We start from the raw sequence: 11,960 nt of genomic DNA on the forward strand, positions 1-11,960 counted from the left end.
AGATTCCCCATATTATTATGAACAGAAAGTAAGAAAGGGAGGGAGGGAGGGAGGGAGAGATAGAGGGCAAGAGAGAACGAAAGAAGCCAAGAATTATAAAATTATGTAAAATGCATCTAGACCTTGAATATGTAAAAATTTTAAAAATACATCTTTCAGTCAATGAAATATCATAAATACTACCCCCCATTTTTCTGGCACGCATGCTTAACTCAGAAAACATTTTCATTAATGACAGATTGTATACTAAAGCACTTTAATCCACTTGGCCTTTTTCCACTTCTCCCAGATACGAAAGATTTAGGAGATATGAGTAGTAATAAAATCAAGATTTTCCCTTTTACACAATTCATGGATGCTAGAAAATGGCATAGGAACACTAGATGTAATATAAATCCCAACCACAGTTTAAAGGAGAAAAAGAGATTAGACCCAGAAAATAAAACCACCCTGTCTTCTCTAGCACTCTCCCCAATAAAAATAGTAACTCTGACCCAGTGCTGTGCTGTGTACTAATCATGCATTATGTCAGTTTATCTGCAAAATACCCCTTACACCATTACTATTCTTATATTCATCTAAGGATACATCTCATGCATTGATTTATTCTACATATACTTATCCAGGGCCCATCTAGTACTAGAGATTTTGTTAAGCCAGACCCAGTCTTAGTTTAATGTTCTGTTCAGCATGTGAAAGCAACAAAAGTGAGGCATTAAGAGATTAAATAACTTGCCCAAATTTCCTCAGCCCAGACACAGGTGGCAGAGGCAGGAATGAAGCCTGATCTGTTGGACCCTAAAACAATACTCCTGAAAGTCATAGCACAGATGTCATTATTCCCACCAACTGTAATCAGGATTCACTTCCTAGGCAGGCAAGTCAATTTCTTGTGGATGGAGAGATTTCATATGCCTTAAGAAAAATATCAGCTTTTTCTCAGAGGTAGAATGGTGCTTTTAAGGAACAGTTTTGTCATGCCTTATAGTCATTATTAGACAAGAAAAATATTACTTTAGAATAATAGTTGGAAAATGAAAAAAACTGTATTATATATGTTATATCTGTATAATTTTTGCTGTCACAGATGATTCTTAGTTCTCCAAAAATGTGGTGTTAGCTATATCAATAAATAAACATGAACATTTCAAAAGAAACTTTTAAATACTACTGCCTAGTCAACTTTGTTTTTATTTATATATCAGCATATTTAGTCAACACATATACACATAGCAAACCAGATTTAAGTAACAAACTCTGTTAATTTTATACCCCATCATTTTCAAAGATTTGACCATTTCCAAAAATCTAAAATATTACTATAAAACAATATTTAGCTTGTTTAGAAATATAAATGATGGAATTACTGGTTTCTTTAAAAATATGTAGAGAACACTAAAAACGTTTGAGTGTGCAAATATAATGCTTAAGTAACTAAATGAACAATTTCAACATAAATTGCTGAGGTATATCTAGTAGGAGTGGCCATGTTACATGTAAAATATATTTATGTTTTATAGTTTTTCTCCTACACATACAAGGAATGATTGCATTTATCATTTTTAATGTAAATTAGTATTAAGTATAATGTATTAAATACACAAAGACATTAACTGAAGTAGAAAGCTCAGTGTTTCAATGTGAAATTCTTATTCTCATTAAAATCTTCTAACTGGTTCCTACACAATATGTTTGCTAGCCCAAGTTATATAACAAAACATTATCGTTAGTAAGCTTACTACTTTGATGAATATTACCACTTATGCATTTTGTTAACATGAAAATCCTACTCTTTTGAAGTATTAGCCATTACTATCTCTGAAGTATTAGTGATGTGTTCTGGTGCTTCCCTTAGTGATTTTTTCTTTATTTTTTTTGCAAAGCACCTCCACTTCCAAATCTTTCTCTAAGCCACACTAATTTATGGTAAAAATTGTCACATAAGGAGAGCTTTATTCTTAAACTATATTGGCAATGGCTTACATGGTATGACTTTAGGGGTAATGAGATTACCTAAGTATGTATCATCTTCATGTTCCCACTTGTCTTATAATCACTTTCTTGCTTATCTCCTCAAGCCCATTGTTCCTCTCTCTCTTCCTGGTATTCAACTGGTAAGATCCAAACCCTAACTAAACCCAATCCAGTGACTATTTGTGCCTGCCCTTTAGAACTGATCTTGATTTCAGAAAAAACCATGTGTGCTGACGGCTCTCATTCTACATTCATGCCTACAGCCCCAAATGGGTTCTTGATGCTGTAACTTTGAATCTATTCATTCTCCTTAAATAAATAGAAACCTCTAACACCTCCCTTTGGTTCCGCTTTGACTCAGAAAAAAATAGAATCACTTAGAAGAGATTTTTTTCCTTTTCTTCAAGGGCCAGCACCCACATTTATCCACCTACCTCCATCTGTTCTTATTCACTCTGATTTTTCTCCTATTATAAGGATTGAACTGTCCATCTTATCCCTTCTCTCCATTTTCTGGGGAACATTGCTTCAGAAAATCTTTTCCTGCTACCTTCTCTACTGTTACCACCACTCCCCCCTCCCCACTGCATCATTTCTATCAGTGCAAAAATCATAATTAAAATTTCCCATCTCAAAAACAAAAGCAAACAAATGAATAAAACACTTCTTGAATCTAAATAATCCTCCAGGAAATTTCTTGCTCACTTTTACAGCAAAACAACTTGGCAAAATTTTCTATACTCACTTTCCATTTATATCTTTATTTTCACCTTTTCTTTCTTGAATATCCACTCAAGTTGGGCTCCCACTAACCCCTGTCTCTCCTCTAAAAATGTTGTTCTCCAACTCAGCAATTATCCCATCATTGCTAAATCCAATTATCAGTTCTCAGACTTCATATCCCTTGACCCATCACCATGTTACAAGGTAATCATAAACTTCTCCTTGAAACATTTCTGCACTTGACTTCCAGTCCATCATACTCTCCTGATTTCCCCCTATCTACCATTCAGTCATCTTTTCTGGTTAAGGTAATCAATAAGGGTAAACCCAACCTCTTCTTACCTCTACTTGTATTTCTCCCTTGGTAAACTTGCTCTATTTTACAGTTTAAATACTATTGATAGTTGGTCATTTTCCAAATTTCTGACTCCAGAATAGACCTCTCCTCTCACTTCCTTCATCTTCAGAATTCTGTGTCTAACTGCCCATTCAGTGTCTATATCTAGGTGGCCAATAAATAACCCTTAAGTAGTATACCCAACATCAAATGGTTGCTATTTACCCCAACTTCAATTTTAGTTCAATTTCTCTGCAAAGCAGATGGCAAGACTGGTGAATTTTATAATATCAATGATGTGCAAGACATGTACTGGGGTGGAGCGGAAGGGAATGATTGTGAAGGGTAGAAGAGGGATCTAGAAAAGGTGGGAAGACACTTCAGACTATGATACAGACCTGACAATAAGCACAAGTTGTTGGTGGATGAACTAGAGCATTCATCACTGCAGTTGGTGTCAGCCCCACATCTTACCACATTATTTCCTGCCCTATAACTTAGTATTCTAAAAAAGTTATAAAAAGAATTCTGTTTATGTTGTGCTCAGAGAAAACTCTATATCCTAGAAAATACTTTTCTCATTATTGCATACCAAAGTGCATCACAATTAGTTATGCTACATGGAATTATTACTGCCAGGCTACTTACCTTTATTCTTGAACAAAAATTAGTGGCATCAATAAAATGGTCTTCTAGGGGAGAAGTTCAAAACAAATTAAAATACTATTTGAATAATTTCTTAACTGGTAACATCATTCTCAGTATGCTATTGTTTTAATAGGCACGATTAATAATTCAATGGATCCAAAAAATACTTTCTTGCTTATATATCAATATATAAAACCACTGAGATAGACAAATACATTTAGTTTTTAACAAACACAATGCAACTAAGTTTTAAGTACAGAGAAAATAAATTAACTTTTGGATTTCCATTTTTATGTTCTAAGTTGAGCAACATTTCTTCCAATTATCAGAAACCAATTATATGAGATCTTCTTTAGAAGATCTATGGTCTAAAGATATTTTAAATTAAATAAGAAAATGGTACTGTACTCTATGTTCAATACCAAATTATTTCTATGAAATTAATAATTGAAGTAAAGTTTTAACAAATTTAGCACATGCATGGAGGGGGGCTGACAGGGTAATGTGAATTTTGAAATTATGGAATAGAAAATTTTCCTTGAAATATATCATTATTTCATACTGGCTATGTAGGTAGAATTTTAATCATCTAGGTAAGAACATCAAATCTTTCTTAAAGAGTATTTTCACTTTCTCAAAAGCAGGACAATTTTCCTCAAACCATGTCTTTACAGATGTCTTCGCTGTACAGCAAATGTTTTATCTTAAAGTAGTCTATAATTATTATTGTCAACTAATTCTAAATGGTACATGTGAAAATAAAAGACAACTAGAGTTGCTATGGAAACTATACTTTTGTAAGTAATTCAATTCAACAAACCTTGCTCCTAAAATTTATATATCATATATATATATACATACACACACACACACACATATATACTTTCTTGCACAATAGTTCCACTTTGACCAAAAGTCATCAGGAAGTGAATGAGTGAATGGATGAAATGGAAAAATAAAAAGCACTCATATCTTTAACTGTCCTCATATCTTCTTTTCATAGGTAAATATCTTTACATTTTCAAACAAGGGAAAATAACTCCTCCTTTCAATAATTTCTATGCAAAACAGATTTTTTTTTTGAACTTTAAAGACAGTATTTAACTTTGTAATAATAATTTTAAGAAATGTACTATCAATTTTACTAACTTTTATTAAGCACTCCTCTACTCTCTTTCTAGCTAAATATATACTATTATGCACAGAAACAAATAAAATATGCTAATGAAATAATTCAGAAAACCAAGTAATTTGAATTCCAATATCCTCAACCCATGGATAAGTAGAGCCTTATGTCTTCATTTGGCTTTCATCATATTATCTCATAAATAAATATTCAGAGAAATTTAGCAGATATATTTGATCATTCAATTAGCAAAATCATCTTTCGTACTCATTACTAGCATCTATTTTCTATAACTTTTTCAGATGACAGAGCAAGAGTTTTTCACTTAATTTCATATGACCTTTCAATGCAGTGCAGATATGCAGAAAAAGGGCCCTTTTGCAAGTACTAGATCTAGTAAGAAACTTAGAAATAAAGAAAAAAAAAAGAAGCCAAAAACAAACAAACAAAAAAATATAGTGACAAAGGTGCCCAAAGCATACATATAGGAATTGACAAAGTATGACAGCCTTTTGCTACCTTCTTTCATATTTCAAAGAAAGGTAGATTCGTGGATCACAGAGTATGTGATTTTAAAAAAAAAATGCACTGAGGTTAAAAAGGTCATTTTTACAAAACAAATACTCAGGGCCTCCCTGGTGGCACAAGGGTTTAAGATGCAACCTATGGGGCCTCCCCTGGTGGAGCAGTGGTTGAGCACTGCTGGGCTGCAAAGCTGCCTGCAGCCTCTGCATCACCTGTTCAATCCCCGTCCACCAGTGAGTGTCCCACATGGAGCGACAGACCTCTCCTGCCACACCCACTGCTCCCCTCAGCAGTGTATTTCGTCAGTCTGCCTGTTCTGTTTCCCACTCTGGCTCTGGTGAATTCTCTCACGCTCGTACGCTTCTGACTGTACCCAGTGCTTGCATAAATAAAAAAATAAATCTTTAAAAACTAAAAATAAAAAATGGGATAAATTTAAAAAAAAAAAAAAGATGCAACCTATGAAGCTATCCGCAACCACTGCAGCACAAGTTCAATCCCCAGCAAGGGAGCAACCCACATGGTGCAGCAGACCTCTCCTGACTTGCCCGCTGCTCCCCTCAGCAGTTTTTACAGTCCATCTGCCTGTTATGTTCCCCACTCTGTCTCTGGTGAATCCTCTTACCCACCATACCTCTGGTCTGTACCCCAGCTCTTGTATGCATAAAAATAAAATAAATCTTAAAAAAAAAGAAACAAAAAAATACTCAGAACTATTTTTGATACCTGTATTATACTTTTTGTGTTATATTATTACTAAAACAAGATATCTATTATTAGTGATTATATATTCCTAAACTGGAAACAACTTGAATTATTTTAGGACACAGGGGCATATTATTTTTCTTTAACTTCAAATTAAAAGCTATTAATGGTTAGTGAAATAAATTGATTGAGTTGTGATCAGTATTTTTTTAATAGAGTGGGTAGACTAGAACAGAATGGAAGGGGAGAATGGAAATGAATGGGATAGGATAAAATACAATAAGATAACAAGCATAGCATGTATTATACTAAAGTTTATCTCACACGTCCTAATTAGGAACTGCACATATTCCAAAACAGTACTACAATTAATTGTGAGCGTATTGGGAAAGGCACATGAAAGGGATTTGCTAGAAACATATATTGGGTAAGGATTGCTTGATCTTATTTCTTAATTTTGTTGTGTGTGATTTTGCCTGTCATTATGTCAACATAATTTACAGTGAATTTTTTTAAATAAATTTTATTTTTATATTCCCCATACAATTGCAACCCCCTTATTTTGACCCCAATCCCTCCCCTCCTCACCCCTCACACCCCCATAGAGTGTCTCTGGTTCATAGTTGTTTGTTGATTTTGATACTTTCTTTCTTATAGTTATTCTTTTTCCTGGTCCCTTATTTAAGTTTTCTAGATTCCTGCTATGAGTGAGACCATCCGGTATTTTTCTTTTTCTGTCTGGCTTATTTCGCTGAGCATGATCCCTTCCAGCGCCATCCATGTTGCTGCAAATTGCATGTGTTTATCTTTTTTGAATGCTGAGTAATATTCCATGGTGTATATGTACCACATCTTCTTAATCCAGTCATCTATTTTTGGGCATTTGGGTTGTTTCCAAAGCTTAGCTATTGTAAATAGTGCTGCTATAAATATAGTGCTCTTTGGAATTGATGTGTCTGTGTCCTTTGGGTAAATCCCTAGGAGTGGAATTGCTGGATCATATGGAAGCTCTATGTTTAGTAGGTCCAGAAATCTCCACACAGCTCTCCATAGTGGTTGGACTACTTTGCACTCCCACCAACAGTGCAGGAGAGTTCCTTTTTCTCCACATCCTCGCCAACATTTGTTGTTGCTAGTTTTTTTTAATATGTGCCATTCTCACTGGTGTAAGATGGTATCTCATGGTAGTTTTAATTTGTATTTCCCTGATTGCAAGTGATGTTGAACATTTTTTCATATGCCTGTTGGTCATTTGCATTTCCTCTTCAGAGAAGTTTCTTTTTAGCTCTTCTGCCCATTTTTTTACTGGATTATTTTCTTTGTTGTTGTTGAGTCTCATCAGTTCTTTGCAGATTTTTGTGAACAGTCCTTTATCATTAGTGTTGTGTGCAAAAATGTTCTCCCAGTTGGTGGGGTTTCTCTTTGTTTTGGTTATTGTCTCTTTTGCTGTGCAGAAGCTCTTTAATTTGATGTAGTCCCAGCTGTTTATCTTTGCCTTCACTATCACTGCTTTGGGTATGTGTCTGTAAAGATGTCTTTGATGTGAATATCACGTAGTGTTTTGCCTATATTTCCTTCTATTTATTTTATGGTTTCAGGTCTTATATCTAGTTCTTTAATCCATTTTGAGTTGATTTTTGTATATGGTGTGAGCTTCATTCTTCATTTTGTGTATGGTCAAGCTTCATTCTTTTGCATATTTACAGTGAATTTTGACCAGAACACGTAAATGTTACCAGCTATCACCAAAATCTTGCAAGGATTTTTTTTCTTGCACAAATTCCATGTAGTGTTTGAAAGGTTAACAGTAGTTTGACAGACAACCTCTTGATAATAATAATTGAAATATTTTAATTGAATTTAAACATTATCCATTAATTGAATTGCCTTATTATTTTTTAAAAATAGGATGATGAAAATTCAGGATCTATTGTTGGAAATTAAATCATAAATTATATAAATATTTGAAAAAAATCATCTCTGTAATCAGCAAACTTCTACTTTATTTAATATCAGTCATCCGCAAATGTTTATTTTTGGCATGTGTTTCAGATTATAATTTTATTAACTGTACAAACATCAATTAAAAATAATGAACTTCAATACACTAACCTTAACATTTCTGCAAAAGAGATATTGAAAACTTCAAAATCTAAAAAGATATTGAAAACTTCAAAATCTAAAATTACAAAAAACTAACATTTTGACATGTTCTAAAATATTTTCAAAGGAAAAAATATTTATTGATGTATATATTATTTTTAATTTTCTGTAGTTGCCAATTAGAAGGATTTTGGTTTATTTAGTGCAAAATTCAGGATAATAGAGAAAATAAAATCGCTCATACTGCTGTCCAAAGAATAATTCCTATATTATTTATGGAATTTGGAATGTATGCTTTTTTTTAAATAATATAACAGTATAAAACTACACTTCTTAGTGATACCATAGTATCTAATATTTTTGCCTAAAGTTGATTAAACTTATATTATCCTGAAATTTATTAGTTGTCCAAGGAAGATTCTAACAGAGATTATGTGGGGGGACAATTTGCCTTGTGTCTTGCTTTTCTGCCTCTTGCAAATAGCAGCAGTGACAGCTTTGCTCAGAATCTTGGGGATGTATATAGTATGTGATATTAGAAAATGGAGATACTGTCTCTCCGATACAAAGCTAGATTTGTGTGACATCCAGGATAATAAAATTATGTCTCCTTTCAAGTAGAAGTTTGAATCAAAAATTTATTTGAAACAGAGATTAGGGTTTCCTAAATGTGACACACATCCACCTATGCACAGCATTGACCCAGGACACCTCCATGTCACCCCCAGAGGGAATGGGAGCAAGAAAAAATGTGAAGTCATGCTGCCTTGTTTGCCATGAGTAATAAAATCCTTCATTTCTGTCCCCTGAGTCTCATGCCTTTTGCCAAGTGTCTTTGAAGCTTCAGCAGGCTAACAAGTTAGCTTACACAAAGGGCAAAATCTCAGACACCTCACAATTCTTGACAGATTGTGAACTCAGAAGTGAATTTCATGTTTTTCTAAATGTAAAGTAGAACAGTCAGCAGATGTTTTCTATGTGGCATTTTGATAATAAAAAATGGCTTACTTAGGTGACATTTCATGCATTCTTTATGGGCTAAACTTTAGGGGTGGGAGAATTAACAATACTGTCAACACAGCAAACAAGTGAAGCTTCCAACAGTGTTATTGTTATGGCAAACAAGACTCAAACACATCATCCTATCTCCCACATATTCCCAAAATATGTTGCATCACATTGAAAAGGGCACTAATAATGGAGTTTAATTAAATAAAATTAGCAATATGCTTGCATCTTATTTCTCTGTGTCAAACTTTTAATTAACACTTTACCGAAAAAAATAGAAAAACTTTTAGAAGGATTAACTTGCTTCTCAAAATCCTGCATCAATAATTGACTTCAACTTTATACTTCAACTTCATATAATTTATTAATTGTAACAATTCATTAAAACGATTACAATGTGGTTCTTCTTTTACATTGAAACGTAACTGTCAGATATTACATTTATTGTGATTTTGGATTAGGAAAAGAATATTTTAAACTGAAAAATAGAAAGAAGAAAGTGTTATTATTCACAACTTATTTAATTGAACCAGAATTTTCAACCTTGACTCAGATGGAGAAATGAAAGGAAAAAGACTCATTCAGGCACAAATAGCATTCTCATCTTTAATTGTGTGTTCTAGATAGTCAAATACTCCTTACATTAAATTAAGTATTTTCTATTTTGGAGGAAGATGGTTTGGGGATTTTTATCAGCGCTATTAGATCTTAAATGATATTTAAAATGAAACTGCTTTTTTAAAAAGGCAACCTTTATCTCCCATGTATGTGTGTATATGTATGACAGGGGGACTATTGGTATTAATATACAAGATATTTCTTACTATAATTTTCTAGCATATCATTAGAAAAATATCATTATAAGGTAACTATTAACAGGCATACTCCAAAATAAAGAATTGGCTCATATAATTATGGAGACTGACAAGTTTAGGATCTACAGTCAGCAAGATGGAGACCCTAATTTCTTAGGTGTTCCAGTGGTATTCTAATGAGAAAAAACAAAACCCAAGAAAAGTCAGTGGTTCAGCTTGAATCCAAAGGAAGGAAAAAGCCCACATTATAGTTCAAAGGCAGCCAAACAGGAGATCCTGTCTTACTGATTTTTTTAAATTATTTTTTAAAGATTTATTTATTTATTTATACAAGCACTGGGGTACAGTCAGAAGCACAGGAGGGTGAGAGAATTCACCAGAGCTAGAGCAGGGAGCAGAACAGGCAGACTGAAGAATTACACTGCTGAGGGGAGCAGCGGGTGGTAGGAGAGGTCTGTGCACTATGTGGGACCCTCGCCCAGCGGCCAGGGATTGAACCAGCACTGCAGAGGCTGCAGGCAGCTTTGCAGCTCAGCGCTCAACCACTACACCACCGGCGAGGTCCCTCTCTTATTAATTTAATCAAGATTTCAGCTAATAATTTGAGGCCAACCCACCTTAGACTGAGAGCAATCTGTTTTCCTCAGTCTACCGGTGCAAATGCTAATCTCACCAGAAACACCCTAATAGACACACCTAGAATAATATTTGAGCAAATATCTGAGCAACTATTGGCACAGCCAAGTTGATAGTTTAAATATCAACACTATGTAAACTATGGAGCACCCAGAAATACTGAAATTCATTCAAGGTCATGCAATGAGAAGGATCAGAAATTACACCCTGGATTATTTCACCTTAAAACACTTATTTCTTCCTTTCCATCATTCTACTTAAAGTCAAGTAGATATGATTGTTTTTGCTGTATTATAATAATGGAAGGCATCATATAATGTTTCAAAACATTTTTCCCCAAAGTAATATATACACTCTTGAATCTTAGAGTAATTACTTTTGGAGTCACTAAAAAAAATTAGAACTTACAGAAATTATGAACCACCAAAGATGCCCTTTCTCTAGAGCTATAAAAGAAATCTAGATATATAATTAGAGACATAGTCCATTTATTCCCTACTTACTCTCTCAAACATCTAATCTACATCTGGGAGGAGGAGGGGGAGGAGGGGGAGGAGGGGGAGGAGGGAGGAGGGGAGGAGGGAGAGGAGGGGAGCAGGAGGGGGAGGGGGGGAGGAGGGGGGAGGAGGGGGAGGAGGAGAAGGGGGAGGAGGGGGGGGAGGAGGGGGAGGAGGAGGGGAGGAGGAGGAGGAGGAGAAGGAAAGAAAAAACATGAAAAACTCTCAGAGCAAGTAGAGTTTAAAGAGATTAATGACTGAATATAATATAGGCCCCTGGATGAGGCTTAAGAACAGATAATGATAGTAGGTAAAAATCTAGGGAAATATGAATACATTATGAGCTCTAGTTAATAATATTAATCAACTTGTTTAAATAAATGTAACAATGTACCCTACTCAGAAAGATGTTAATAATAGCAGAGCAACCTATGGTTATCCCATGTTGTATTTTCAATTTTTTTTTATAAATCAAATTTGCTCTAAAAATGAAGTCTATTAAAGTTGGAGTGATTTGAAATACCTATTGTCATTAACAATTTATTTTATAACATAGTATTTACTGTTTCTATTCCAAAGTAAAAAAAAAAAATAGAATAAAATCACATAAAGGAGATATTCATGATTCACTAAAAGTCTCAGATCACTTTTCTAAATAATTAATTTGATACTTAAGGTGATCAAGATAATTATTAAAAATAAAATGTTCATTAAAATTTTTTCATTTAAATTTTTAATCAAATTCTACATTCACACTACCTGTAATCATTTGATTACAGGTGTATTGTTTTCTCTCTTAGACTTACTTGGTCTGCCTTTATTTTAGCATAATTGCACAGAGAAACTAGAATTTCTTTGCCTGC

The sequence above is a fragment of the Talpa occidentalis genome, unplaced genomic scaffold (genome assembly GCF_014898055.3).
Source record: "Talpa occidentalis isolate TD23 unplaced genomic scaffold, MPIMG_talOcc4v2.1, whole genome shotgun sequence".
Taxonomy (NCBI): Eukaryota; Metazoa; Chordata; class Mammalia; order Eulipotyphla; family Talpidae; genus Talpa; species Talpa occidentalis.